The following is an 8,847-nucleotide window of genomic DNA, read 5'->3' on the forward strand; positions in this document are numbered from 1 at the left end:
GATCCTCGCCATCGATCCCCGCCTCCCCAAGCTCCGCCACCGTACCAGGAGCCTCTACCACCTTGCCAACGTCGCCTCGACCCTCGCCATCGACCGCCGGCGGCCTACAGCTCCCTCCGACCCCCTAGGTACGCCGCCAGCACGCCGGCATCTCGTCGGAGACGACGAAGCCTCTCGGCCGTTCGATCGGGTTCCGATCTAACGGATCCTATCGCTCGTACCGTTTCGTCTGTTTTAACGACCACCGACAGTGGCCCCTCACATGTCGGCTGGCCCGCTGCGTGGTGAACGTGAGTTGGGCCGGCCCGGTTAGTTTAAATTGGTTAGCCCGTTTATTTTCCCGCGTGGCCCATTGATTCAAAAACCATTTAATCTATTTAGTTAAAATTCAATACTGCTGCCAACTTCAAAATTAAATAGTTTAAAATCTACTGAACCAAATTTAGCAAATTTTATATATTTGGAAAGATCATGAAATTATCTAAATAATGGCACTGGCCTCATGTCCAAATTCGAAACTAAATTTAAATGATAAAAATAACAAGGCAGGGACTTTTCTGACTTCAAATAAATATTAGAAATTATCTATAAATGATTTTGAGTTGATTCCAACTCTAATAAATCACAATTGATGTCCTCTAATTGATTATGCAATAATATAGACAGGTTGTTTGTATGATCATGGACTAGATCAAAATATTGGCTATGTAGTCCATACTAGTCCATTTAAACTATAGCAAATTTTAGGATTTTAAATCTATGAGGTGTAGCACCTCATTTAAATCATTCTCACCAGTATTATGAAGTAATGTGTTGACCTTTAAATACTTAGTCTCATACTTGCTCACTTGTAGAATTTAAATCAACATAGTATTTAAATTGCACTAGTTATTTAAATCACATGAGATGATGAATCTCATTTAAATCACTTTTCTCAAATAATAAGTGTGAAGTGTTGACCTTGGTCAACATGGGATCATCCCTGGTTATTTTAAGAATATTAAATCACCTCAATAATAGTCCTTTAAAATTAGTTACAATTATGTGTTAACTCATATGAGAGATATTCCTCTCATTTAAATCTTGTTCTAAAGTAATTCAACATGAGGTAGTAATCATAGTCTATATAACCTCATATTGAATTATTTGGTGGCATCAAATCACTACCATGTTAGTATTAAATTACATGAGGTATGGAACCTCATTTAAATCATTTTCCCAAATGATAAGTATGAAGAGGTTGACTTTAGTCAACCTAGGTCATATTTTATTCATAAGAGAAATTAAATCTTAAGAAGATTCAATGAGAGGAAATTATTTTCTCACAAACTAAAGAGAAAACCTAACTCCATTTTCAATGAGAGGAAATTATTTTCCTATTACTAAATAAGGAAACCCTAGTATAATCTTGTGATAAATGTTAAGTAGTAATGCTAGATCATTGTGTGAGCCATTAAGGCTAATTAGGATTACTTAAGTGTTGTTTGGTGATTGTATCCTCGTATTCGTGTATAGACGCTAGTACCGGAGACTATCAAGAGGAGGAGGTATTCTACCAAGAGGAAGAAGAAGAAAACTTTGATCACATCACCACTCAAGGCAAGCTAATATTCTTGCAAGATACCCTAAGGCAAAGCTCTACAAGAGCAAGGCCTCATCCCCCTTTTATTTATGTTTAATGATCCTATCCCAAGTTTTTACCTTACAAGTTTTTGACTTTGGTTTATCAAAGCTTACTTTTTGATTCATGATTTCACTTGGTTTAGATATAGATTAGAACAAGAGTATCAAACTTAGCCTAGAGCAATACAAGTTGCTTAGCACCCCTCATGACTAGTTGCTAGTGCTAAACAAATAAAATTGACTACTCTAGATGGGATCATGTGAAATGAAATGACTTTGAAAACCTTGGAATGATGATTCATTCTATTGAAAGATTTTGAAGGTGAATATGACTTGTGAATGACTTGGTGAATTTTACGAAAACCGATGGTTGGGTTCGGATGCGATACCATTCCAATTTTGAAAGTACCCCCACAATACCCAATATGGGTAAGGGCTTAACTAGAAATTTATGTGCTTTAGTATGGGTTCCCTCTAAACAAGCGTCATCGGGGTTAGGCCGAAGGCTGCCTCCACAACAAACAAAACGATGCGATATGACGTGGAATGAGGTGAATGTCCGGCCCAAGCCCGTGCGGTTCCCGGTTGACTGCGGTTTTCACCGGGAGGCCAAGCTCATGGGGAGAGGTGCCTATACTAGAGTATGTAAGTGAAAGGTTATGGTTGGTAGTCCGCATACGGAGTATGGTAAATCGGGGCCGAGTTAACCCCGACGGATTATTGCAAATATTGTGGCCCAAGTGTACGACCTCTGCGAGTGTAGAACTATTCGAATAGCCGTGTCCACGGTTATGGACGGTTGGAAAGGCCATACTTGTTCCGTCATCAGACCATTTTCAAAAATGTGACATATGACTTGGGACTTGAATTTTGAAAGGTGAATGGTGACTTTGAATTGAATCACAACAGAGTTGTGGGAATGACACTAATGTTCCCACTTGAGTTAGTTTAGCAGATGAAGAGTCTTTTCTAAAATGTTTATGAAATAAACTTGGCTTTATGCAAATAAACCTAGAGCTTAGTATCCCCTTACTATAATTGATGGTGCTTACACTAGTATTAGTTTGCGAGTACTTTAAAAGTACTCATGGCTTTGTCCCCGGCTATTCAAATGGCCGGACTATGAAGGTGAACGAGCAGTACGAGGAAGATGGACAGCGGGACGTCTACGACAACTAGGACCGCTCCCGACGTCAAGCGTTGGCCCGTGGATTAGATAGCCACTACTACTTCGCTTCCGCTATTTGTGATGTTCGTTGATCGGTAGATCAACTATTATTGTAATATTGGATCATGTGATCTACCTTTGTAAGACGATTATGTGCTGTAATAAATAATGACTCTATGATATTCAACTATTATGTCTCGCAACAACAATATTCCTGGGATTGCGATGTACGGCATAATAGGCATCTGGACTTAAAAAATCCGGGTGTTGACAAGTTGGTATCAGAGCCATTGTTTGACCTTAGGAGACCCTAGTTAGAATGGACGTCCGAAAAACTTAGTTTCCAAAACAAAGAAAGTGAATATTTCGAAAAACTTATTCTCACCCTTACCTTAAGATCTTTTCAAAAGAATAAATCCATGCTCTACTTTTCTTTGTAATTGTACCTAAAACTTTGCACACTTGATCACCTCATTAATTTACTCATCCTCATTGCTCACAGATGAAGTACCAATGGGAGTCCTATCAGCTTGGTTCCGGAGGCGACCTAAGGTTCGAAAAGGAGTTGAAGCAACTAGTGGACTATCTAGAACACCCGTATCCCGAGTTCTTCGGAATACCCCTCAAAAACCACTCCGGAGAACCACCTCGGTGGGACGTTTCTACCGATCTACGAAGGAAGCTTGATGCCCCGGTATGGGAAACCATCCGGTTTTACGTAACAGGAAACACTTGGAAGGAAGGACTAGTCGAGCTATGCAAGAAGCAATTTTCCGTCCGTGTGGACAAAATGAGGACAAGATCAAGAACACTCGTTTCATCTACTACCCAAGACATGACTCCATGGGAAGACCGATGACCATGCCTCCACCACAACCAAAGATGAACCCCTATGAAGCACCTCGGGAGTTCGAGGCAGTACAAAACCCTCAGGGATTTGGACAACGCCCTCGCCGCTCGCCAAGCACCTTACCCGTGAAGACGCAGAATTCCACCCTGAAGAGTAGTATCACCCAAGCACTTAAGTAGGTGTGAGTTGTATCAGGATCCCCTTGTATCGTAGAGCGATGAATGGTTCTTCAAACCAACGGTGTGTTAGCTTTGTAATGTATGATGCTTGGTATGAATGAAAAAAGTGTTGTTGGTTTTTACCCCCGCAACACTACTCAAGTTTTCAATATTATGAACTTTTTAAACTTTAACAAAACAAACCATAGAAACTTCCCTCTTATCTTATCATCTACCTCAATGTTCAGATGGCCCCACCAACCCGCAACACCACCCAAGATGCCATGATGCAAGCTGCTGCAGACGATGATGGCGAGACCGAGAAGCCGAGAGAGCTGAACGCCAAGCCAACATAGCTGCACCGCAACGAATAGCTCGGAACAATCAAGGCCACGGAAACAATGATCACCCTGGATCAAAAGCGAAGAACTTTCAGCACACCAACCCTCCGGTATTCAACAAGACTGAAGAGCCCCTTGATGCTGATGACTGGCTCCAGACCATGGAGAACAACCTCGAAGTTGCGGGAGTTGAAGCCGCGAGAAAATGCATCGTTCGCCACCCACTACCTGTCGGGACCTGCCGGAGCCTGGTGGACAAGTGCCCGTGCAATGAATGCGGGACGGATGATGACTCGGGAAGACTTCAAGCTGAAGTTTAGCAAATATCATGTGCCCCAAGGACTGATCAAGAAAATGAGAGACGAGTTCCGTGAACTCAAACAAGGAAGGATGTCCGTGGTGGAATACCGCGACAGGTTTCTCACTCTGTCAAGGTACGCCCCGGATGAGACCGACACCAACGAGAAGAGGAAGGAAAGATTTCTGAACGGACTGCATGACGAGATGCAAACTGTGTTAGTGAACATTCCGTTCGCTGACCTCGAAGCCCTCGTAGACTCAGCCATACAGATGGAAGGAAAGCTGCATCGAGGCCAATGAGAACCGCAAGCGCGAGAATGATGAACCGAGTGGACCCCACCATACCCGGAAGTACCGCAATAACTCCTCCGGAGGATTCACCCCCGAAACAACGAGGCCACCCGCTCGGACTTATCGCCCCAACTACGCCAACAACAACGGAGGACCCCCGAAGCCCGGAGGCAACAACAACAACAACAACAACAATAGCCACCACAACAACAACAACCCCAACAACGAAACAACAATGGGAACAACACCAACGTCAACACTTGCCCCAATAGCCGGAAGCAATACGCTCCCGTCAACCCCAAGGACAAGTCCACGATCAAGCTGCTATGAATGTGGAGTTGTGGGCCACTACTCCAATGAGTGCCCCAAGAAGCTTGCCAAGATTGCCGCCAACACCGCTGCACCTGCCCAGCAACGGCGCCGCTTCGCCGGTAGAAGGAACCAGAACAACAACAACGGCCGCCTCTACCACATGACTGCCACTTGAAGTCCGGGAAGCACCCCGAGACCATGACAAGTATGTCTTCCTGTTAATCAAAATGCTCAATCTCTCTTAGGAACCTAACTTTTCTTAAAATCTCGGGACGAGATTTGTTTAAGGGGAAGGGTTTGTAACATCCCAAGAATTTCAAAATAAAACAAATGAATTTCACTAGTTCCAAATTTTGGAACCAACAAAAACTTTTATTAAATGAAGTATGATACATAGTGATCTTGTTTAATTCTTGTGCTATTGCGATGATTGATTGTTATAGTAGTTTGAAATAAACTTAAACCCTAAACCTCACCCCTCTTTTCATCATCCTAGTTAAAATGAAATAAAAAGAAATTAAATAAGAAAAAGGCATATGTGCCTATGACTATAATTATAAATCTTTACCCTAAACCTTTCCACTTTGCATAGAGGTTTGGAAAACCTTCATACACCTTACCAAAGGCTTATCAAATCAAATCCAAGTGTTTTCCAAAGAAATTAAAAAGAAACTAAAAATGCCATAGAGGCATATGAGAGTAAAATAGCAAATTTGTGAATTTAAGAAAATTGACCCTAGGACTTGTTGTGAATGGTTGGATCACCTCCATATATCATTTCAACCTTCAACAAAACCAATTGGGTCAAACCAAGTCAAATTAAAAATAAAATACCACATATGCATAAAAGCATATGTGACACATAGGCATTTCACCAAACATTGACCTAGGTCTATAAACCTTGACCAAATGGTATGAAACCATCTCTAAACCTAATATAACACTAAATGGACCCTAGCCCATGCCCAAGTGAAGCAAGATCAACCACTTACAAGTTTAGTAAAATTTGACACCTCATCTCTTATGTATTAAGGCCAAAATTGCAAATCTTTGAACAAGACCCTTTGATTTAGTTTCAATGCTCTTAAAATGTTTCTACACTCATAAGAACCACATTAGAGTCAACCAAAGTCAAATCCAATAGAGAGAATTCAAATGGTGAAGAATTTCCATTTTTACTCACATACACCATATGCCAAAATGCAAATCCTTCACCAAGGCCATAATTGCTTGCTTCCTTGCTTCTAAAATACTTCAATATGATAAACTAACACAATTGCATCATTGGATCAAGAATCAAATAAAGGGAAATCAAATAGGGAGAAGATTTCCAAATTTCACTCACATACATATTATGCCAAATTGCAAAACCTCAACCAAGGCCACCATTGCTTGATCTCTTGCTTGTAGAATGTTCATATATGATAAATAAACACATTTGCATCAAAGAAACCCAAAATTGAATCAAAGAAAATCTCAAACTCAACATACATGTGATAATGGTCATATGACCCATTTATAAAATCTTCCCCACTTTACCCCTCTGTATTTCTCAAATACTAAACTAAACTTTGTCAACCATGACCATGTAATCCAAGACCATGTCAAGGTCAACAACTTTCATGTTGACCATCTCTGCTAATGTTGACTAGGTTGACCAGAAAGACAGGGACAAGTGGAGACTTTGAATCTATGTGAAGATCCTACCAAATTTGAAATCTCACAAACCTTAACCAAATCCACCACCACCACCACCATTCAATCATTTTATTTATATAAGTGAGCTCCACCAAAAAGAATTACAAAAATCCAAATAAAATTTCATGCGGCCATTTTCACAAACACATGGCGGGCATTGTTCCAGATTTTCAATACATGCTATTAACCTCTCGGACTTTTGCCTAAATCACTTTCTATCCCCGATCATTGTGCTACTGGTACCCTCTCTGCATCATCCTATGCCCCGCAGCCACTGCAAAAGGTGAAGCCAATGAGCAAAAACTCCACCATGCCGGCCATGATGGACATGCTCATGCTCAACCCTACCACTGGCCCTCTCCTCTCTACGAGAACCTTGCCAAACTAGCTCCCCTCTCTCTGCTGAGCACACTAGACATCGTCCCGGGTTAAAGAGAACACGACAACGCCCTGGACACGCGTGATCACCACGGCCGGCCACGCCGGAGCGTGCACCGGCAGCACCCTGGACGCGCCGGGACGCCACCGTGCCTGGACGCGCTCGTCCATCCCTCCCTCTCTTCTCGTGCACCCGCGCCCTACACCGCACCCGAACCATGCTAGACAACCAACTAGGCTCGCGGGAACCATCTAGCCGTCGCCATGATCGCCGACCTGCCGCGCCGTGCTGCGCGTACACCACCTGTCGCCGGGACGCCACGAGGCCATCATTTGGCTCGCCATCAAGCGCGCTAGCATCGTCTAGCCGTCGCCTACACGACGCGCATCCTAGCTCTGCCTCTTCGCACGCCGTAGACGCCGCGCCATGATCGACCCTTCACGGCACACCACGGCCACCATGCGACCCTATAAAAGGAGATGATCGGCGCCTTCTCCCCGCATCCCATCCACTCCTCTCTTCTCACCGATCATTCCCCACCAATCAATTTCACTAGAACTCGCCGGAGTCGCCCCAATTCGAAGCTCGGAGCCGCCGGAGCCCGCGGATCCTCGCCATCGATCCCCGCCTCCCCAAGCTCCGCCACCGTACCAGGAGCCTCTACCACCTTGCCAACGTCGCCTCGACCCTCGCCATCGACCGCCGGCGGCCTACAGCTCCCTCCGACCCCCTAGGTACGCCGCCGGCACGCCGGCATCTCGTCGGAGACGACGAAGCCTCTCGGCCGTTCGATCGGGTTCGATCTAACGGATCCTATCGCTCGTACCGTTTCGCTGTTTTAACGACCATCGACAGTGGCCCCTCACATGTCGGCTGGCCCGCTGCGTGGTGAACGTGAGTTGGGCCGGCCCAGTTAGTTTAAATTGGTTAGCCCGTTTATTTTCCCGCGTGGCCCATTGATTCAAAAACCATTTAATCTATTTAGTTAAAATTCAATACTGCTGCCAACTTCAAAATTAAATAGTTTAAAATCTACTGAACCAAATTTAGCAAATTTTATATATTTGGAAAGATCATGAAATTATCTAAATAATGGCACTGGCCTCATGTCCAAATTCGAAACTAAATTTAAATGATAAAAATAACAAGGCAGGGACTTTTCGACTTCAAATAAATATTAGAAATTATCTATAAATGATTTTGAGTTGATTCCAACTCTAATAAATCACAATTGATGTCCTCTAATTGATTATGCAATAATATAGACAGGTTGTTTGTATGATCATGGACTAGATCAAAATATTGGCTATGTAGTCCATACTAGTCCATTTAAACTATAGCAAATTTTAGGATTTTAAATCTATGAGGTGTAGCACCTCATTTAAATCATTCTCACCAGTATTATGAAGTAATGTGTTGACCTTTAAATACTTAGTCTCATACTTGCTCACTTGTAGAATTTAAATCAACATAGTATTTAAATTGCACTAGTTATTTAAATCACATGAGATGATGAATCTCATTTAAATCACTTTTCTCAAATAATAAGTGTGAAGTGTTGACCTTGGTCAACATGGGATCATCCCTGGTTATTTTAAGAATATTAAATCACCTCAATAATAGTCCTTTAAAATTAGTTACAATTATGTGTTAACTCATATGAGAGATATTCCTCTCATTTAAATCTTGTTCTAAAGTAATTCAACATGAGGTAGTAATCATAGTCT

This window comes from Lolium rigidum, chromosome 7, assembly GCF_022539505.1.
Source record: "Lolium rigidum isolate FL_2022 chromosome 7, APGP_CSIRO_Lrig_0.1, whole genome shotgun sequence".
NCBI lineage: Eukaryota > Viridiplantae > Streptophyta > Magnoliopsida > Poales > Poaceae > Lolium > Lolium rigidum.